Raw genomic sequence first — 24,652 nt, 5'->3', positions numbered from 1 at the left:
CAGCGTGCAATAAAGTATTTTCTATTTATCTTCCTAAATAAATGTAAGTAATCAACTAAAGCATTCCCTTTTGTACGGCAGGCCGACTTACACTTGATTAATGAAAATACATACCCGAAGTAAAGTCGATTGCCACGTATCTTTTGTTTAAAAATGACTATTACTACTCGTATGAGGGAATACTACAAAATAAGCGAACAATTACTCAGGACTTGAGCAAAGTAATATAGTCTGCTAGTCGCGGGCAGAATACTAACGAATGATAAATAAAGGAACCTGAAAGGTATCTCGCTTGGGGCGTCTGGGTGACTTATGTCGGGCTCAAAGGCAATACGTATTACAGGTACCAATCTCCCGAACACGCCAACGCTGGCTCGTTAGAGTTTTTGTCTCAGTCTACAACAACAAACGCACCCCACGCATACACACATAAAAACATACACACCAGATACATACACATACCCCAAAACATTCACACGCGAGAGCACACACACGCACTCGTCAATTTTACGGAAACAGCCGAAAGTTTCCTCTTAAACACTTTTAATGACAGCGTTGTTAGGTCAGCGCTTGTAGAGACCGACTCTGCTTCGCCTGTATGCAAATTAAGTTACAAGCAGGCAAGGCGTCGGTCTGCCAGACCGCAGTTAAAAGATTATCGCACTCAATATTCAAACTATTCAAATCATACACATTACTCTAACCAGTCTACCCAGTGATTGAAAGTAAATAATTTCACAAAACAACGATTATTGCGAAATACAAGATATAATTTCCATCTTGTTTTTATGTAATAAGTAATAATTTGTTAATAACTTTCAATAAATATCTATAATTTTTTAATCTATTCCGCATCCGAAAAATAACACTCAATTAATATTCCCGAACCTTATGTGTTCTCATAGCTAACGTAATCTAGTTTCCAACGAGTAGTAACTTCTATCATGAATCGTGTCAGTTGGCGCCTGTATTTCATTTCTATTTTACCTATCACGTGGTATATGAGAATTTATCACCTTTCATAAATCAAGCGTGGAGCATTTGAACTAAAATGAAACATTTACTAAACGTTCCAGTTCACGTGTTCTGTGTGTTTTAATGAGTTTGTGCATGTATCTGTGTGTGTTCGTAACAATATTACTTAAAGACTATAATAAAGACATTTTATAATACGTTTGGTTAAATACCATTTCTTCGAATAAATGAGCCGAATCTCTTTGCCTTCTTTGAACCTTTTTTATACATAATCTTAGGGCTGACTTTAATAATTCCTTTTGCTTTTGACAATCCCGTATATTAAAAAAGGTCAAAAGTAATCATGTACTTAAAATATAAAGTTCCCACATTAAATTCATTAAGACAAGTAAATATTCTTTAAACTATGAATAGGTACATGCTTTGTTATTAAGTAGAAGAATTTAGTCTTACACCGCCACGCTGTTCAACTATGGAGTTTATAGTTTGTATGTATATATCATTATGTATTATTATTTTACATTTATATATGATAGTTGAGTAATTTCATTTGGAATGTTGTAATTTTTTAAAACAGTTATTGTCTTCTCGTAGGTGCAAAAGCTAAAACAAATAGAGTGATGTGAAAGAGATCGCGGATTTGACCCCGTCCATGACAAATATTTGTATAGGCCATAAAAATGAGCATTTGTTTTTCTATTATATATATTTCTGGAGCTCTGAGACAGGATTCGTATTCTACTAGGGGGGCTTTTGAATGTGAATAATTTATTTGTTGTTTTTTGAGTTACGTGATAATTACCACACTTTTACTATTGGTCGCCACTTTAACTATTATTAATTAATTAAATATTAATACATACTTTGTAATTGCTGTGTGGCTATGGCATTAAAGAATATAGCCACGCCCTCTCTTCACGTGGGTGTCGTAAGAGGCGACTAAGGGATAACACAGTTCCACTACCACCTTGGAGTTTAAAAAGCCGACCGGTGGCGGGATAACCATCCAACTGCTGGCTTTGAAATACACAGGCCGAAGACGGCAAAGCCAGCTCTCTGGTCACCAACCCATCTGCCCAGCGTGGTGACTATGGGCAACACACATGAGTTGACGCCATTTTTAGCGCAAACTTATGTAGGCCTACATCCAGCAGTGGACTGCGATAGGCTAAAGTGATGACATACTCTGTAAAATGATGATTCTAAAGTGCTCTAAAAGGTGCTTGATTTGATTTATTGTCTTAACAATGTATGTATTACCTAATAATAACATAAGTGTTTTAAGATAAAATACAAATTAAAAGCAACTCTAAAAGCACTTATGGATGAGCTTGTAAACATTCAGAATTTAAATTATTTCGATAAATTCGCATAAATGATTACATGGGTTATTGAAGAAGCATCTTAAGTAAAATAAATTTATAAATCCTATTTGACAAAATGTTAAACATATTAATTTAAAATCCCAGAGCGAGAAATCTTATTGAAGTTTCCAATTCGTCGCTCCCACTTATTATGGTAATTTGTTTAGAACCAATTTCTCTTATAAGTATTTTAACAATATATTTAATCACTGGATTTATAACAGATTTTTGTGCTCTTGATGTAAAAGTAAATAAGGCAAAAAAAACTTGTATGAGCCTTATTTTTGCCCTGTAAATTTATTTCGTTAAATTTTAACAAAGCTAACCTTGGTCTGGTAATCCTGTATGTGATAATTCATTTAGAAAAATATTTTATTTAATTAATAATCCTCAAGGGTTCTTAAGATGACAAGAAATATATGGTGTCAAGATATGAAATCAATTAATGTCTTTTAATTTTGATAAAAATTAAGATAGTTTGAAATACATTTTAAAATATAATGAATTACATGTTAAAAGTGATCAATTTATAAGTTTCTTTTGTTTTAAACTAGGACACAAGTACTGCGTAGTGTATCTTTTGTTTTTATTATATTATTTTGTTTGAATTTACTTTATATTAAAAATAAGATTCCTTGTAAACATAAGTTTGAATAATTACAACATTATAATTTCGTGGAATTGACATTGTAATTTAGTTATACGTATTATAATTGTGTTTGCAGACAAACGAAGAAAAACCCGCTTTCAATTATATCGACATATAATACGAAATACGACTTAGGTAGACGAAAAAATAGTCAAGTAAATACGCATTATCAAAGATTACTCCAAAAGTTGTAATCAGATCTCAGATCTCGATGAAATTTAAATGTGACCACATGATAAACATCGCCTTTCGATTAAATTAAAAATCATCAAAAACGGTACACCCAGTAAAAAGTTATGCGGATTTTCGAGAGTTTCCCTGGATTTCTCTGGGATCCCATCATCAGATCCTGGTTTCCTTATCATGGTACCAAACTAAGGATATCTCCTTTCAATCAAAAAAAAGAATTATCAAAATCGGTTCATAAACGACAGAGTTATCGCCGAACATACATAATATATATATATATATATATACGGTGGAATTGAGTAACCTCCTCCTTTTTTCGAAGCCGGTATTTATCTATATCTTAATCATTATTTTAAAAATTGTGTTTGTTTTTAAAAACAGAAATATAGATGATATAACAAAATGTTAACATAGATAAAACTCATTTACATTATACCTACATCTTTTACACACATTATAAATGTGAGTATTTACGCATGTGTGGGTATTTGTTACTGTTTTACGCAAAAATTACATAATAAATTTAGACTTAATAAAATTAGAAATTTGGAGATGATATAACTGAAGGTGATCTATCTCCAAATTACGTTACAATCGCAAGCTAAGAGGAATAGCTATAGGAAGAGAGTTAAAAATAAGAAAATACTTAAATACGATATTTCGCTAAAAATCACATTGGTATTAATTTTAAAATCGAATACTAGAAACTACCATTTTAATCTAGAAAAAATATTCTTATTATTGTATTGCAAGAATCAAATTACGGGTGTTGGATATAAGTTTAATTGAATAAAGCAATAGAATGGACTTCCGTTCGCTACCTTCAAAGATATATACTTAAACAATGCAATAATCTCTTCTAAGTATTCTTCGCAAAGTTTATTACAAAAGGATATTACTTCAAACTGTAAGTATGCATTTAATATAAAACAAATGATGTCTGTCGTTTACTGTTTAATTATTTTGAGCAAACAAATATATCTATACAAATAAATAAAATTGGAGTGTCTGTTTGTAATTTTCAAAATAGCCGCTTTTTACTAAATGCATATGTATACAGGATAAAATACCAAAATAATATTTTTACAATTATTGTCTGTTTGTCTGTCTGTTTGTTCCGGCTAATCTCTGAAACGGCTGGATCGATTTTGACGGGACTTCACTGGTAGACAGCTGATGTAGTAAGAAGTGACTTCAGCTATTTCCATTTTAGAAATTTATTTATTTTCTAACACTGAGAACTGAACAATAACTTTTTTGCTAAATTCCACGCGGACGAAGTCGCGGACACCTCTAGTCTTAAATATAAATCACTTAACAAAACATGTTTGCAACAATTGTACAGCAAGTAATAATTTAAGAAACGGCCAATGTTCGTAGTTATTTTATTATTTAAAGCATTCTAATATTCTTCTTTAACTAAATTGTAAAATTTATAGCTTTTATGGTGTCTTTTGTTTCAAGTTCAAAAATAAAATCAAATTATTCCAAGCATAAGACGTAAAATAACATAAAATTATTAGTTACATTTTTACTGTTCGAAAAGACCCGGGTTTCAATACGGTTTTAATAACCCTATGTAAACAAGGGCACAGGGCGTGTTCTGCACGCGGTCGACAGGCTTACAGGGCAAATACGGTAAATGCGAAATAAAAAATACAGTAAAAATATTTATTAAATTACTATCTTTAGAAAAATTACACAAACAATCTGAAAATATCAATATAAGATATCCCAATGTAATATATCCAAATATTTAAAATATGGAAGATTTGTATTTTCGAATGTTTGTAATAAATAAACTTAGCTACTGGAGCGATTTTTAAAACCAGGAGAATGCTACGTCATCATTGAGTGACTATATTTTAACAGAAAGATAAAATTAGAAGTTGCTAATTGAAAAAATTAATCGAAGTTATTTAAACTAAATTATCTTTGTTTTTAAAACATAATTTAAAGAAGGAAATAAAAACTTTAAATAAAATATAAAAAATATAAAAATACAAAGAGAATAGCAACAATAAGAAAAAATTCCAAAAGCTAATTTTAAGCTTGCGGTGTAGCAACAACGTGAAATTGTGAAAGAGGTTTTATTTTTCACTGTATTAAAAAAGGAAGGGCTAGCTTGATAGACAATATCCCAGGATTATAGCTTTACATTTATAATTTTCATAAAAATCGGATTAATGGCATAAGAGTTGAGACTGCTAAAAAGCACTCGTATTATTTATTATTGGTACAGAAGGGCATGCTCTCAATATATTTGTTTCTTATCACGCTACATTGAACTAAAATTAATCCGAAATATGTACCAGGTGAACATAATTATAATGTGTATGGATAATTATTTCACGTAAATCCATACGTTATATGCCTCATTACGATAAAATAAGTCGATAAGCGTTCCATCAAGAGGGTTAACGAGCCTTTTCAAAGCGTGTGCCTTTTTTAATTAAATTGACAGGTGAGCGTATCCAGCGCCTTTTAAAGACCACCGCGAGAGTATCGTCTATCGTAAATTGTGTGCTTCGGTGTTATATCAGCGTTATAAGGTAAAATGAACTCTGATACAGAGAAATTTCTTTCTGTTTACGATTTTTAAATTTTCAAAGCAACAAAAAGATATTATAGTTTATACGTAAAAAACCTTTAATAGTACATGTTTATTATTATGTACCACATTATATGCATAAATGAAAAAATGGTAGATGGTAGCGCTGCTGTATGAAATGGTGCGCCTGTATGAAAATACAGGACGTATATGGATTAAATTCCAAGCCCTACCTACACGGAGAAAAAGGCCTATACCCAGCTGTGGGATGTTACAGGCTAAATCGTGATCGTGGTATTGAGAGGTAAAAATTATATTACCACTGGACTAATTGTTTATTAGTTTTTTTAGCTTTATTTATTAAATGTTTTAGATTTAATTTTTTGAGATTTTGTGTTGAGTTAATGATTCCACGATTATATATATATACTAGTTCACAGAGTTATGAAATAACTAAATTTCTAAAATAAAAGTAGCCTAAGTTACTCCTTATTACATCAGCTATCGACCAATGAAAATCCCGTCAAAATAGGCCCAGACGTTTCCGAGATTAGCCGGAACAAACAGACAGACAGACAGAGAAAAATTGTAAAAAATGTTATTTTGGTATATGTACTGTGTATACATCCATGCATATGCATTTAGTAAAAAGCGGTTATTTTAATATTACAAACAGACAGTCCCATTTTATTTATTTTTATAGATATATGATTGTACATCCGCCATCGGCCGACTCTTCTCAGTAGTGTTTCATAGTTGTTGGTGGTTTATATTACATTGTGTAATTAAAGTACTGTTAAAGTTCACTGTAGGTAATAAAGTTAATTTTGATTTTAAATCGAATATTAATATTATCTCACTATTGTGTAATGTACCTGTTCTTTAAATAAATAAGAACGTTTTATTTAGATAGCTATTTTAAATTTAAAATCGTCCACCGAGTCTCGGTTGAGAACAATTTAATGATACGGTTGGACGGTCACGATCCAAATCTGTTCCGAGAACTTAGTTTTTTTTTTTACACAACGAGATCGGTAAACAAGCGTACGGCTCACCTGATGGTAAGCGATTACCGTAGCCTATAGACGTCTGCAACACCAGAAGCATCGCAAGCGCGTTGCCGACCCTACCCCTGACCCTGCCAAGGAGCTCTGCACCACAAGAATACAACACTTCTTGAAAGCAGTATTATTTAGCTGTGATCTTCTGTAAGGTACTTCTCCAGTCAGGCTGCTCCAGATTTTGAGCAGGATATTTCCTGCTGTGCCCAACCACAGTTGGTGGTTGATTCGTTACTTATTTTAATAGTTTTATTTTAAAATATTTTAGAACTTCTTATATCGGCATCATTTTATTATAGTAACATAATATTTTATTTTAAGTTGTTACTATAGAAAAACATTATTGTTTTAACATTTTATTGTAGGATTAGCTGTACCCGTGACTTCGTTTGCTTGGGAGAGTTTATCTGATATCTAAGATCTTTATCCCTTGATAATAATGAGATAAAAAGTATATATTGTCATGTACTGTGTGGCTACGGTACTAAGGAATATAGCCACCCCCTCTCTTCCCGTGGGTGTCGTAAGAGGCGACTAAGGGATAACAGTTCCACTACCATCTTGAAACTTTAAAAGCCGACTGATGGCGGGATAACCATCAAACTGCTGGCTTTGAAATACACAGGTCGAAGTCGGGCAGCAGCGTCTTCGGTGCGCCAAAGCCAGCCCTGCGGTCACCAAGCCCAGCGTGGTGACTATGGGCAATACACATGAGTTCACGTTATTTTTGGCGTAAACTTGTGGAGGCCTATGTCCAGCAGTGGACTGTATAGGCTGTAATGATGATTGTCATGTAGCCTCTTTTATTTTATTTTAGGATTTTAGTTGTTTATGCTCGCAATTGTTGTATTTAATCGAATTTTTTTAGTAATTTCATATGTATCTGTAATCGCAGTTTTCAGAATTCCGGGATAAAACGTAACCTATATGTTACTCGACAACCTCCTCTATCATTCAGTGAAAATCTGTTATAAATCCAGTTATAGTTCCAGAGACCGACAACAGCCCGCCGATAGCCCGGACAAACAGAAAGCCAAATAGACAAAAAAAAATTAAAATCAGTTTTCGTATCGTGTAAATACTAAAACTATATACCTATATATATGCACTTGAAAAACTTTAAGTTTTATTTATATGCATGTAGATAATTTGAAATGTGAAATTAAGTGGCATGTGGTGATTTCGGCACAAACGATTGGCGATTTATCTCGTCTTTGTCCCGATTATGTCCATGGTCTTTCTAGTATTTTTTTTTGTTTTGTATATGACTAAATTTTAAAAGAGTACCGAGACTTTTTTGTTTTTGTTTTTTTTTTTCTCTCGGCCTACACTAGAGACAATGCTTTATTTTATTGGTTCTAATATTTAATAAAGCCGAGGATATTAGAAAGGTAATGCCTACCGAGAACATTGTGACTAAATTAAAGTTGTTGCATGACACTAGGTACTTATATTAACTAAGTTTGTAATGTTCCTAATGTTTAGATGTAATTTTTTTTGTTGATTGATTGATGTTTGGCTAGCTCGTTGGCGCACTTTCGATACCCACCTGAGTCTGGGTGTAATATAATTTTTGTATTTATATATTTATATATGTATTATTCCTATGTATATTTATCAAAAAAAATATGCTTATAACAGTCGGCTGTTACCTGCAACACAAGCATTAAGTTGCTTACCATAGGAACAGACGACCGGGTGTGTATGTTAAAAAAAACTTTTATTTTTATTATTTTGTTAAGTTTTTAGAAATTATACTTGTTTTGGCGCGTTAGGGATAAATGCGAGATTAAGTTTTTACGATGCACGCGCACACCGTCACAGACAACAGACACTCTGAAGTTAGCTAGTCAACGAGAGAGAAGTTAGCAACGTGAAGTTAGCTAGCCAATGAAGTAAAACTTCTTACGTGCGTACATAAGTACACACAATTTTTTAGGAATGTAATTTTTTTGGAGTCTTTAAGTGTGTGTGTATCACCTTATAGAGAAATAATATTTTTATTTCATTTCAACGATTGACTGTCTACTACCACATTACATTACTGGAAAAATACGTTTAAAATAAGATTTTATGTTTCTAGGCTAAATTAAATTACCTATCTCTTGTATAAAAGAATAATGATATTTTAATCAGAGAAGAGTAATTCTTTACAAAAGCGGATTACATCGAACTAACAAATGATTGACTGTGTTCCTTTAAATAGTTCTTTTTAGCTCGGAAGGTATTCACCAGATCTTTATCAATTGATAAGGGACAACCCTAACCATTCATCCAATCATGGAATATAAACGAAGAAATCGTTCAATTTGGTCGACCCAAAGAAATGGATGTATTTGAATATCAAGGAAAAATACAAACAAACCTTTATTAATACACCCTTAGAAATCGTCTGCGTTCTTTTTTATTATGATACGTAAATCGATAGCCATAATTCTAAAATATTATGTATGGAAATTCCCGAGATTTCTTTCTCGTTTCTTTCGAAACAAGTATTTATAGATAGTTTCGATGATATACAATACCTACATTATGTTACAAAAATAGTCATTATATACTCGTATTTATCTATTCGCCAACCTGCAGTGGACAAGCATGGTGGAATAAGCTTCGAGCCTTCTGATACATAGAAAATTGTGTGAATACGTTACAGGCTGGATCATGATATATTTATATAGTGTTTTATACATATTAATTTTTATCGAATTACGTTTGTATCATCAGTCTTAGTAATTAATTGTTTAATATATTACTAGCGACCCGCCCCGGCTTCGCACGGTTGCAAAAACTATCAGTGTTCCTCTACTATATTATGCATGTATTATACCTATAAACCTTCCTCCCGAAGCACTCTATTTACTAAAGAAAACCGCATCAAAATCCGTTGCGTAGTTTTAAAGATCTAAGCATACAGACAGCGGGAAGCGACTTTGTTTTATACTATGTAATGATATATTATTGTTGTTGTTAGATCAAATTTGAGTATGAATTTATCTAGTGACAAGATAGCATAGACGAGAAGATACGAAGCAGATTGATCGGTGCATTGGAGGTGACACCCTATTAAATAAAAAAAAAAACTATGAACTTGCTTCTTTTTATGTTGACATATTTTAAAAACGCTTAAAAAATCCCGTTAAAGTAAATCTTGAGTAGTTAGTGGTGTATCTAGAGTATAGTAAATGTTAACTATAACTAAGTGACAGAATAATAAAAAAGTTGACCCTATCATTTTATCACTAATGCTCAAACAATTTTTAGCCGACGAAAAAATGAAGGAGCTTATTAAGTCGACGCGAATTTTTTTTATTATGTATGACCAATACACTCTTACAGAGTAGTCCGATTTTGATGATTATTTTTTATTAGATAGGGTACCGGATACCTGGAAATTGGTTCCATATATATATGGAAAAAAATCCTACTAAATTTTTGTCGGCGCTTTATTTTTATTGTTAAAAAGTTTTTATGTCATAATTTATTTTTATAGTTAAGTTAATTTACGGCGTCGATTTAACCGCCTCTTAAACATGTATTTTTCTGGAACAAGTATTGGTGTGATTAAAATAATAATATTTTAACGTTACAAGCCCAAAGTGCCTAAGGATAAACACATACTATTACAGTGATTACAGAAGTCGAAACCACAATCAAGAACTCATCAACACCTATTATGTCAATTATCTTACGAATACAAAACATGGGTACAAAATAAATATGTACTTATAAACTTTTTTATTCTTTTAGAAAGAGCCCCCAGTGTGGATATTAATATGTAGTTAAAATAACTAAATCACGCGATTTTTGGAAATGCTATAGAAAATCAAAAATCCATCATTAAAAACATCTTTTCAGCCTACGGCAGTCCATTGTTGGACATACACCTCCACAAGTTCGCGCCAAAAATGGACAAACTCATATGTTTTGCTAATAGTTTGAAAATTAAAGGCATTATTAGATATTATTCTAACTTATTAATTCTTCGGAGTTGCTTATTGTAAGCTAAGTTTATAAAGTAAGGCTGAATTTATAAAATATTCTAATAATCTTGCTATTTGAAAGAAGTTGTTTAGTTCTTTAGTTGTAAGCTGGTGTAAGCACTAAGCAGCCGTTTCGTTTGTTTAAAGTTATGGGTGTAATAATGTATATAATTATGTATATAAATTTTAAATTGTATTATTTTAATTAAAAAATCATGACATATTCAAATGACGAAAACAATATTTTTTTACGGATACAATATTGAGGATGATTAATTTAAAAGAATGTGAATATTGAAGTTTCCATATCATAATTCCTTTCACGTCGTTCTTTAACTTCTTATGGTACTTATACAAAGCCCTTTAACATTTTGTTCATCAAAAAAACGCTTGTGTGTAGAATACACGTCAAGTGGTTGAACGGAATTGCTCTTGGACTCAGTTGACTTTCTCAAAAGCGTTGCTTGTCGCTTCCATTATTCCTTATTTCTTTCCTGAAAAGTGCATGCTCGTTCAGTACTACGTATGCAGACGAAAACATTTTTTATGCGTTAGCCTTTGTTGTAATCTTGGTTAAAACCAATGTGAGACCAGGTGATGATACTACTATCTAATCTCTCAGTGTAAATCATAGGAAAAATTTGATTACCCGCATTACCAAAAAATAGTCCAATCTATTAAAAATAATTTTTGGGAATAGAACACAGTCATGACGCTGTATATGAGAGTATTAGCAATAAACATCAACCCGTGTGTTACCAAGTTGTCACGCCGAGCATCTGATCATATAAAATAATACACATACAATACAATAATCATACCAATATTCTTACGTAAAAACACATATATTCTTATATTTGAAATTAATACGAGTATCTTTTACTTGAAACGACTTCAACTTCAAGTTTAATTCACTCATTTCTATAATTACCTTGAGTTAGCAACTGGCATATGAATTTGCGGATATGCGGAAGGATGATAGGCGGAAAAAAGAACTATTAGTAGTGCAAGAACTTACAGTTTACTACCAGCTGTGGCACTTGGAACCAATCTCAAGTGAAAATACTATTCTGACAAAACCTAAAGTATCGTTTTGTTTACGTCCCGTTACTAGTGGTCAACAAATATAATTTAATAAAGTGACTGAAGCAAATGACCTTTTAGTAACTCCAAAAGATCCTCGTGAACTTAATCTTTTGATGTGGTTGGTCTAAGCATACCTATCTGGGCATTGTAGGGTGCTGTATAAACATTTCCATGAACTTTCACTAACTTTAAGGTTTTCTTTTATTAAAAAACTTTATAATTTATTTAAACTAACGCTGTATTATTTATATTCTTTATTTTTATCTATATTGATTATCGTACAGTGTATTTTTGGCAAGTACATAAACTACCAAACAGTTTAAAAATTCTTTCTACTTTATTTCAAGGAATTTCGATATTATAAACCTTTATAAATATATAGCGCTTAAAACATCGTTAGCTAGTAAGCTAATTGTTTTTGTACTCAAATTAAGCGATTATTTGATAGGGATATTAATTAATCGTACAACATGTAAGCGATAATTGAACAATAAGTTAAAAGGAACATGCGTTATTGTTCGACCTCGAACGTCATAATTTTATTTATAAGTCACGGATTCAAGTTCAGGTCAAATTTAGAAATGTTAAGGTAAAAGGCAATAAAATAAAAAATATTTCATTTTAACATAATTGCGATTTGTTTGACGTAAGTATGTGGTATTATAATATTAACATAGATTTAATAAAATAGGTGTAATGATATATTTTAAAATTGTGTAACACACATCAGCCTATCGCAGTCCACTGCTGGACATAGGTTTCCACAATTTTGTGCAAAAAATGGCGTAAATTCATGTGTTTTGCCCGTAGTCACTACGCTGGGCAGGCGGGTTGGTGACCGCATGGCTGGCTTTGTCGCACCGAAGACGCTTATTGTGTAACCTGAAATGAAAATCAATGGCGTCAAAATTTTACAAAGACAGCGAAAAACGGTTAAATCATTTTATCTACAGCAGTGTAGGGCTTGTAACTTCCGTTATTTGTAAAAAGAATTTAAATAGAAAAACAATGATTTAGTGTGAATAATTCCATTTGGTACTACAAAGGTTGTCCGAATGCGATGTCAAAGGGGAACATAGTAAATCGACATGTTTCAAAAGAATTTCTGTGAAGAGGATATCCGATATTACTATAAATACCAGATGTCTCATATTAGTAGAGTTCCACTAATATTAATAGAGCTTAATGTACAATAAAATAGGTAACTTGTCTTATACTTTTCACTACTATCTTAAATTACAAACACACTATTATCACAAAACACAATTACACACTATTATCAAAAAATTTGAACAATAAATTTTGATTTTAATCAATATCAAGTTATCGTTTCTTTTTATAATTGCTACGCAAATTTTATATACCTATCCTGAGCCAGATGTCTTATCATTAGTAAAAGAGACGATTTATTTATAATTTGATTTTATTATTTTGCAAAAAAAAAAACATAAATTTTAATGGCCACAAGATAAGCATTTCTATTTACAGAACTTAATTTAATTATTTCAACTCTGATCGCTAGTAATTTGCTTAATCCATATTTCTGTGTTATTATCTGTATACAAATAAATATAATTGGAGTGTCTGTTTGTAATATTAAAATAACCGCTATGGATGTAAATACGGTACATATAACGAAATAACATTTTTTACAGTTTTTGTCTGTCTATCTGTCTATCTGTTTGTTCCGGTTAATCTCTGAAACGGCTGGACCGATTTTGACGGGATTTTCACTGCAGATAGCTGATGTAATAAGGAGTAACTTAGGTTACTATTAACTAGGTTACTTTTATCATAGAAATTTATTTATTATGTAACTCTGCGAACTGCACAATTTTTTTTATTCCACGCGGACGAAGTCGCGGGCACTGACTCTTAAAATGTAATGATAAAAAAAATAATGCTTTGAATTCAATTTCGTGAAATTTTCATACAGTTGAAATAGATATTTTATTGATATTTTTTCTCTAAGAAACTAAAATCTTTACAACTTATATATGGAATCTAAAAATTACAGTAGCAAATGAAATTAGGTAAAATATACACTTATTTGATTTTTATTCCGAATATTGCCTTCAGAGTATTTTTTATTTTTATTTGTGAAGAAGTCAGTTATCCAAGATTGACATATGCAAAGTGGTTTACTTTGTACACGTGTCTGAGTATTACTCTGCATACAAGTCAGGATTTGTCACATGCAGATTTCGAGATGATTTCCTGTCTCAAGCTCAAAATGAATTTTAACAACAATTTTCTGCTCGACTAAATCCACGGCGTTGTAGATTTAAACTTATAACCTTTGCATCATTATCTTAAGCTACGTTATATAATATATATACATATATATACTAAGGAGTAATAAATATTAAAAAATGTAAAAAAAGGCTTAAAATATAGATCATATTTTGTTAATTACTAGCGACCCGCCCCGGCTTCGAACGGTTGCAAAAACTATTAGTGTTCCTCTACTATATTATGCATATATTATACATATAAACCTTTCTCTGGAACCACTCTTTCTACTGAAGAAAACCGCATGAAAATCCGTTGGTTTGATTTAAAGATCTAAGCATACAGACAGCGGGAAGCGACTTTGTTTTATACAATATAATGATTAATAAGAGATTTCTAAAGAGTCCCGTAGATTTAAAGAGGCTTTTGTTTTTTAACGTTTTAATTACGAACAAAATTGTCTAATTAATATGATTTATACGAAATATTTTAGTGCCGTAAGAAAATTAGAAAGTTATTCATATTCTTTTTTCATAAATTAAAAATTCAAAGTATTTATATCTGAAATGAAAATTATTTAACACAGCTATAATATTATATTTATCTAAGGTTTCGTAATATCTGCATTAACGCGATTTTTATATAAAAGTGTAATTTTGTAGTGTTCTTTTTTTTAAAATTGTTTTTCTTTTATGTAAAAACAATTCTAAATTACCTAGTACATATTAAATAAGAAACGAAAAAATACGTTAGGTATTATCATTGAAAATAAGATGGTGTATCAGTGTTTGGTGTACATATAAATGACACAAACCTGGCAAGATAGAAGAAATAATCTACATTAAAAGTAATCATCACTGTATAAAATGTTATAAAGTAAACCCGAGCTTTGTACAATTTTTTAAAATTACGGTTCGGAGCCAAATATGTCACCGGTACCTACTACACCGAGCCAAAAAAATACAAGCCGTTGTCATGTGGTTTTGTAAAAACTAGTGCGTGATAAATTGTCTTTTTTTTTACTTTTTTTAAAACTATATTCTTTCAAAACTCTTTGTGAAATATTGTGTCCAGTAAAATACTTTTTTCATCATCATCAGTAATTTTTTAGGTTGATAATTATTGTATTCGTTTGTATATATGAATTAATTACGTAATCTTTTTAGTGATTTTTAATCATTATTCATTTATTTATTGTTAAGTAGTTAAACTTAGTTATAACACAGGTAGGTACATATATATTATGTGTATACAAACTTCTACGTTTTGGCCGTATCTATAGTTTTTTTAATTTATTACTATCAAACAGTAAACTTAACGGCAACTACTGAAAATCGAGTGCTTAAGTTTATCTATCTGAACTGATTTCGAATTAATATTACTGAATATCATTTCAAGAATATGTTTTAAAAAAAAATTTTTACATAAATTTATCAAAGTTTAAAGATATTGAGGTTTTCTTGGGAATAATTTCGTTCGAGGGAAAGTCGTCAGTGGAAGGGATTACGGCCCTCAGTAATGAGGAACACGACGCATAGAGAGAGAAAGAAGTTGGAACTTGCTTTGACTTTTGACGTTTGACCATGAAAACCGTTCTGGTGTTAGAGATATAAACGCCGATTGTTCGATCCCACTTGGCGTAAATAATTTATACAGATATGTTTTTGGTCTAAGTGTTATACCCTTGTGAATATACCCAATACGAGTATACATCATCTTTGACGCTTAATAGCAATCGTTACTCATCAACAGTTATCAGCAATAGAGAAAAGTAGCGGATTAAGGTTCAACACTTCTCCTGTAGGTACTTTTGCGTTCAGTAGTAAAATAGTAGTACATGCCTACAGACTCTAGTTCAGTTCAATTACGCTTAAATCGAGTTAAAAGATAAACAGTACTCATACATACATACATACATATATACATACATAAGAAGCACAAGTACATACCAATCGAATGTTACCTCAATTATCGACATATAGCTTACTTGGGTGGTCCACTTTTTTACATATAATAAAATTTCTATAGTAAAAAGTAAATTAAATACGATCAAACTGTAATTAATACAACAAATTTAATTTTAGAGTCAAATAAGCTTAAAGCAAATAAATTATATGAGTAACGAAAAATAATTTATACGGAATATACAAATGTACGTACATATAAAATTAGATGGACTGAAATATAAATCTCGTAGCGAGACTCCACATTGCGTGTGGCGTTCTGTCGTTTACTCGCGAGAAATGATTTGTGCTTCCATAAACACGCCCCATACATTTGTGCAAGCCGTTCTTAGCGTATAGACATTCCTCAAATGTAATATTCAAACGCGAGTAATAATAACATAACTATTCTAACGAACGTGTGTGTAATGTGTGTGTTTATAATTGTATTAAAAAAGTGACTGAAAAGATTGAAACAAAACTATGATTTCTTTTTAAATACATGTTCGTGTGCGATTTGTACATGTCGAATTGAATATTTAATATTCTTATCATAAAATTACGCAACATTTTTTTTTGTTGTAAGATTAAAATTTTCTTTTATGTATTTTATTTTTTACGAATCTGGTCATTGTAGTTATAGTATGTATAATTTTTACTAATTACTTAGAATATTCATATATCTGTTGATTTATTGATTTTATAATTACAAGACCATAAAAATTTAATGGCACACTTAATAAAGTTCACATTGTATTCGCTAAGACATCTTTGGCGTTATTCAATTTAAAAAAAAAGTTAAAAGAATAACTTTTACCAAAGGTATGCGTGACCACGCATTCATAACAAAATATCCTTAAAATAAATAAATCGAATTTATGGCCTCAATTTTTTATTATTTTAAAAATAGTTAAAATTGTAACCTTTTATTTATTAAACGTAATATTTCCTGGATAACAGGAAGTTATAATTCGTTAATACGCTGTAATCTGACAGGCACGGCGGGAAGAATTAAATTTATGTGACGAGGAAGATTTACATGTAATTAATACAAAGTTTGTTTTGTTTAATAACCTTGTTTAAAGTTAACAATTTCTTTTTAATCTTCAAAGTATTTGAAAGTACTATAACGACTGATAGGACTTTAAATTTTGACTACATACATATATTATTCAGAGCGACTTTTACAAGCTTTTTAATAAATAATTAAATATAATATTATTATATGTATGTTGTATTTACTTGTATGTTTTTCTGTACATGCTATAATACAAATATTGTTAATGCAAATTTATTTTGTAGTATTCTTTACAATTTTTTTTTTATAACCACAGTGAAAATGTTTCACTTAACATATTAAATTTAATTGTTTATATTTTCATTCTTTCTTTAATTTTTCGTTGTTTTACTTCATTATTATTGTATTGTTTTAGTTATATGCTTTATGTTGTCTATCATTGGACATAAATTAAACTAAGTTCAATTTTACACTGGTTTTCATTATTATTTGTTGAGATAAATTCGGAATTTTGCTAGCTTTAATATGTAATTCGTTGTTATAAAGCCACATTATTCACATTTTAATTATCGTCAACAAAGCATGCAAAATTTATATTTTATTACATATTAAATAATTCATCTAAAAGGTATAATAGTTATATACATTACTAGTCGCCCGCGGATATGTTTGCATTGAATTTTTTTTAAATAAAAAGTACCCTGTGTTACTTCTTATACCTCCAAGAATATGTGTACAGTTTCGTGATGATCGGTTAAGTAGCTTTCGCGTGAAAGCATAACAAACAAACTTACAAAACAAACAGTCAGTCAGTCAATTCATCCTATTGTAGTCCACTGCTGGACATATGCTAGCATATCCCGGTTTTCCGCAATCCTCATCCAGCCTACACCGGCAATCTTACGTAGATCGTCGATAACAACGGGCCGGAGGACGTCCCACACTGCGTTTGCTAAGACGCAGTTTCCACTCCAGGACACGTCTGCTTCAACGGCCATCGGTCCTGCAACATGAATGACCAGCTCACTGCCACTTCAACTTACTAATTCTGTGGGCTATTTCGGTTACTTTTGTTCTCTCGGAGATAGTCTCATTTCTAATCCTATCTTTGGGAGAAATCCCAAGCATAGCCCGATCCATAGTACGTTAAGCTACTTTAAGCTTGTGGACCAGTCCCTTCGTCAGTGTCCACGTCTCGGCTCCATGTGTTAACACAGGCAGGAGCATTGCTCGAAGACTTTTGTCTTCAACTTACATTCACATTTATTCGATTAAATTAGAGATTCAGAATGTTAAATAAATAATTATCTACGTTCCACTTATTATTTAGTTAAAACTTTAAAAGCTAATAAAATAATCTTTAAGTAGCCCTCATAAATTAGTCAAATTTTTATTTAGTATTAAGCTCAGTAATAAATTATACAACATAATGTAGAATGTAAATTAATATTACTACCTCATTAGAGGTAAAAAAAAATGTGACGCATTTCTTTTTTGTTATTAAAAACTGTAATAGTATTCGTTTTTTATTTAAAAATCATTAGTGACTCATTTCCTTATTCAATTCATGGTAGAATTTTCAATCACGCTGAAATAGAATAATGATGAAATAGAAAACAAACATTAGTTTTGAATGCTGCAAACATCAATATCTTTGAATCTTTTATGAAGGTTTATTTTCGGCCCTTTGATTATGATAAAATATTTAATTAAATTTTCAAAGGACCAAAATAAACCTATATTGATAGTATACTAAATATAATTAAATAACTATTCTTTCAAATCATTGTTCTATTTTCGATAACAACATGGTGTAAACAAACGCCGCTGTAAATTTCCTAAATATTATACACGTTTAATCGTTTTGTTTTCGAGTTTAAAAATAGATGAATTTTTTTTTCGCAAGTCCCTTTCAATAATTTACTACCGATGTTTCTAGACTTTTCTAATTAATTTATTCATATGTAAATTCATTTTTCATATGAAAAAACGAGATTTACACAGAACGCTTATAAGTACGAGTATATGCGATTGTTAGCAATTTTGATTGTACGTTTATATTTGACTAGCTGCGTCTCGCTGTTTCACCCGTGTAGTTTCCGATATCGTGGAAATATTACGAATTAATGTATATCAAGCAATTTTTTTTATATGAGTACTTTATGCTATGATGTTTTCTTTCATTTCAAATTTATCAAGTTTTTTATTGATATATATGTATTTGTGTTTGTGTATGTATATGTATGTGTATGTATATGTATATGTGTATATCAAAAACACATCAGAACTATATACGATAGTTTTCATTAATAAAAGTTAATTTAATCCTCGTTTTGTGTACGTCTGAAATAAATGTCATGGTTTTTGGGGTATGACAACAAACTTGGTTAGTTTTTTAGAAATCATCTGCACTACGAATATATTAATACATACATAAAAAAATAGTGCTATAAGTAAAAATGGTGTGTATAGTAAATAACACAAAAGTAATATAAATAAATAATTTGTGTAAAACGTGTCATGTCAACTGTATAATTTTATTGATGTAAGTAATAATTTTATATCGGTATATTTTGTCGTAGTTTTAGAAATAGAACACGAATAATTAATTGAAAAGCTATGGAAGTCAAATATTTATAAAATATTTTCTAATAAATTAGACCTTGATGACGGTTTCACGGCTCTTTAGATTTTAAGACTTTTGTAACAATATCTACTGTAATCATTTTTGATATGATATTCAAAAATGTTTAGAATTCCTAATGTGTGGGTAACACAAAAATAAAATCGTACATATCTACTGTAATGTTTTATGTAGAATTCCATTGCAAATCATATCATAATATTTTATGACTCGTATTAGATACAATAGATGCTTGATGAAAGAATTATTTAAATCAGTCATGTGTTAATCACTATAAGTTAGGGTTAATTGAAGGGTAAATCGGTTTTCATGGAAAAACTTAATGCATCGAAAAACACCACTTGAGAGACTCTACCCCGAACTTAAAATAAGATTAACAAATGCTGAATGTTGCTAGCCAGCGGACCCTTTTTAACCGACTTCAAAAAAGGAGGAGGTTTATCAATTCGGCGGTATAATATATATGTATTTTAATGTATGTTCGGGGACAACTACGTCGTTTATGAACCGATTTTGAGAATTCTTTTTTATTGGAAAGTAGATATCCCAGGTGTGGTACCATGATAAGAAAACTAGGATCTGATGATGGAATCCAAGAGAAATCGAGGGAAAAGCCTTGAAAATCCGCATAACTTTTTACCGGGTGTACCGATTTTGATGATTTTTAATTTAATCGAAAGCCGGTGTTTATCATGTGGTCACATTTAAATTGCATCGAGATCTGATTACAATTTTTGGAGTAATGTTTGATAATGCGTATTTACTTGACTATTTTTTGTCTGCCTACGTTGTATTACTTGTCGATGTAATTGAAGTCGGTTTTTTTCGTTTCCCAGCAAATACAATTATTATACTCAATGTCGAATAACTTAATATTTACAAACGATTAATTTTTGTCAAATAGTCAATTGGCAATCTATAAAAGCAATTTATAATAATTCTATAACCACTAACAAAAAAAGTAAGAAAAAATATATTTGAATTTGACACTTGATTTAAATTTCTATACTTACTTTTAAAGCGATTTATATTCACAGCTAATATTTCAATTGCATCACATGTAATGCCATATTCTAAAGCCCATAAATGGCTTTACTGAACTAGGTTTTATAACGTAATATAAAAAGTTTAATAAAACGTAATGTAAAAAAAAAAATATTAAATCGATAGAAATAAAACTTTGTACGTAATTTGCTTAATATCCAGGTAAATACAGTCTAATTTTTACTCGGACATTCCTACAGAACTGGTAGTTACACAAGTGAAATAGCGTGGCACAGTTATTGCAAAGTATACTCTTTAACTATTTAATTTTAATATTAACATACAATTAAATCTAAAGTAGGTACGACCAGGAACATTACGTATTCATAGCTTAATAATAACCGCAGCCTAATATTAATCCACGCATAATTTTGGTAATTTCTCAGCTGCATATGAATATAAGCGCGATTGTTCATAGTGCTTTTCACCTTTTAGTAAGGTTAAGTATTATTTGTTATTATAAATAACAATATAAAAAATTATTAAACTGATTATTAAACTGAGGTAGGGCACAGCAGGAATTTCCTGCTCAAAATATGGAGCAGCCCGACTGGGGTAGTACCTCGACCTTACAGAAGACCACAGCTAAATAATACTGTTTTCATGCAGTATTGTGTTCCTGTTGGTGAGTAAGGTGACCAGAGCTCCTGGGGAGGATTGAGTATAGGGTCGGCAACGCGCTTGCGATGCTTCTGGTGTTGCAGGCGTCTATAAGCTACGGTAATCTCTTACCATCAGGTGAGCCGTACGCTTGTTTGCCGAACTAGTGATATTAAAAAAAAAAACAAAATTATGATTTTTTTATCATTATACATATTATAATGAACTACAAATTATGTCCGCGTGTATTGGTTCCAAGAATGCTGGCAACTTTTCCCCGTTGAATCGCAAGAAATGTATCAACCCCTTTGTCACCTTTTTTTTTTTTTTTTTTTTATACGTGTGGAAAATCCATCATGGATACCCTCCAGCGCGGGGGCGCCAGAGGGTTATGTCAGACTCCTACTGACTAAAAACCACCACGTGTTAGCAGTCATCCGCCTGGGTGGGGCGAGAGGGGTCGCATTCGCCACCTCGCCTCAGAGGTAGGCCCAGACAAAGCTTCCGGGCCCCGGCATGATGGTGGGGTGGCCTCGCTCACAACAAGGCCACCCCCAGACGTATGGGGTCGTGTCGTCCGGCCGGCCGAAGTCCCCCGACTATCGGCCGCCGACCCCACTATTACGAGGGGGGGAGGAGGTGGGCAAACCGCCTTCTCCTTGCCCCCGTACGTCTGCGCCGGAGTGGGCCAGCAGAGGCGTCTTCCTCTCTGGCCCGCTCCGCGGTCTCCTTCTGCGTCATTACCTCTTCGCAGAAGGAGACCACCGCCTGCCACGATCTCTCGCTGTCAAGCATGGCCTTTACGACACTCGGTAGCGAGAGATCCCGTCCGATAACCGCTGAAAGCGTGCGCCGCTGGGGTTCCCAAGTGGCGCACGCCTCCAGCGTGTGGAGCGCCGTATCTTCTGGCGCTCCACACTCGTGGCAGGCTGGAGTCGCCTCCCGTCTCGCGATTTGGTGCAGGTACTTACCGAAGCACCCATGTCCGGAAAGCACCTGCACCAGACGGAAGGTCAGCGGCCCGAACCGCCGCCTCACCCACTTCCGGAGGACCGGCTTCACTGCGTCCACCGTCCACTGCCCGGGGACTGGCGAAGCCAAGTCCTCCGTCCACCGCCGCAACAGGGTGTCCTGCGCCAGCCTCTGCATGCGTGCGAGCTCCTCCCACGTAGGAGACTCCCCCCCGGATCTCCTCGCCGCCACAAAATGATATGTTTCGGCGAGGATCTCCGCCTACAGTTCCCAGGGGGGATCGCCGGCCAGCACGCACGCCGCCGTCCAGGACACCGTCCGGTAATCGCGTATCGCCCTCGTCGCGATGACCCGCTGCGGCCGTCGCAGCTGAATTTTGTTGGCGCGACCGAGGGCGTCCGCCCAGATGGGTGCCCCGTACATGGCCATACTCCGGATGACCCCGGAGTACAGCCGACGGCAATGGGCACTCGGACCACCCATGTTCGGCAGCAGCCTTCCCAGTGAGGCGGCGGCTTTCACGACTCTTGGGGCTAGCTCTGCAAAATGAGCCCCAAAAGCCCACCTCCCGTCCAGGGTGAGACCCAGGCACCTCATCTGGGTCCCCGCCCGGACCGAAACCCCATCCACAGTCACCCGCGTACCTGGACGGGGTCCCCCTCGAGGCCAGCCCCTTTGTCACCTACAACGACCCTATACCTGCATGTCATGGTCTACATTGATTTGTAGACACTAAGGATTTTAATAATTAAATTTAAGAAGTGATAACTACTATGTAAGAACTTGTTATGCGCCTATTTTCGGATATATAAGTAATTTTACACTATCAGTTCTTTTGGTACAGAGAAATTTAAGGAATGTTACAATATGGTTTATAGATTGAAATATATTAAGTATAAATATTAATGGCTGCAAGACTCTGTGAATGATCTAGTATATAAATAAAACGTTTTCTGAAATTAACCGCGAATATTGGCTAGTGCTATTGACATCCCAAATTGACATCCCAAATTGACAACTCGAAGCGTCTAAGGTCAGCGTCAAATCAATAATAATGTAATGAAGCCGAGGAGTAAGAAACTCATCGTATTTTGAATTAAGTATTTTTATTTTAGGAAATTTTAATTCAATTTAAATAAACTTTAACTTTAAAACGACTATTTGTTACAAATAGTCGTTCCGAGTCCGCCTCAGAGTTGTTAAGATTCGTTCGTCCGATTCCCGCCTATGGATGTAATTTATGCATTAAAAAGTATTATTTCAGACAACTGTTTACTTTAATGCTACTTTATGCCTACATTAGGAACAGTCAACTGATTAATACGATTCAAAAGAATAGCACTGTTATAAGAAACACTTACCGATTTGACTTGTATTAGGTTAAGGAAAGTGAAATCGGTTGAACAGTATACTGAAAGTATTTGCGAGTAAGAACAATATTCTATTCTTGGTTTTAGTATAACAATACATTAGGCTGTAAATGTGGAACACTTGCAAAACGTTAGTTTACTCGTATTATTGTTAAACTTATATGAGCTGTTTCTATTTTGGCTAATACATCTAAAATATGTTTCGAAATTATTACTTGTGTTTTGCTCACAACTTCACTAAATTATTCGGCTGTACGTATTCATTGATGTCAATAATCCAGTTACTAGGCGCCCTTTCACATCGTTGTATCGATGATTTACGTTTTATATGTTATTTTATAACATAAACGTAAGTCTACGTACATATAGAGTCAGTATATGGTTTTTCGCCTCAAGGTTGCTTGGAAGATTGCTTTTTAGCGATAATATTGTACCAGTTTACGAAATCTCTTGCTTAAAATCTTGAGCAGCCCGATTTGGGAAGTACCTCAACGTTATAAAAAAACTCATCTCTAAGTAATATTGCTGTGATGAGTATGGTAATCAGAACTCTTAGGGATCTGCTGTGTGTGCAGGTTAAGGTCGGCAAAGCGCTTATGACATATTTTTAAAGACGTTGTTAAGCTACCGTAATCGCATATATAACTATCCTATGATGCAATCCTGTCTTAGAATGCAATAAAATCATAAGACGTACACATTGTAATCAACTTCAACCTCACGTATTAAATAATCATTAACGTAGAATTTACATTTTATGATTCATTATTTATATAAACACAAATGCGATATCAGTGTCCGATGCAATTTAAAACCTATATTATAAGTTAATTTTAATCAACATTTCAAATACCATACAATTATGGGAAATACGAGAGATAAATTCAAGTGAAACTTGTAAGCGGAACTCTTTCCTCATTAATTTTTTATACCGACCACCTGCAGTGGCGCCGATGTTATTGCATGTTTGTTTG

The 24,652-nt window shown here is 32.7% G+C and overlaps 1 long non-coding RNA gene across 1 annotated transcript; it reads left to right on the top strand.

Annotated features, from left to right (window-relative positions):
• Positions 1 to 376: 376 nt before the first annotated feature.
• Positions 377 to 23,586, top strand: LOC123662002. Its single transcript, XR_006744424.1, has 3 exons — positions 377 to 388; positions 3,140 to 3,143; positions 23,505 to 23,586. It is a non-coding gene; the product is annotated as an uncharacterized LOC123662002 (long non-coding RNA).
• The last annotated feature ends 1,066 nt before the right edge of the window (positions 23,587 to 24,652 follow it).

The sequence above is a fragment of the Melitaea cinxia genome, chromosome 18 (genome assembly GCF_905220565.1).
Source record: "Melitaea cinxia chromosome 18, ilMelCinx1.1, whole genome shotgun sequence".
NCBI lineage: Eukaryota > Metazoa > Arthropoda > Insecta > Lepidoptera > Nymphalidae > Melitaea > Melitaea cinxia.
This window is presented reverse-complemented; position numbering and strand designations above follow the sequence as displayed.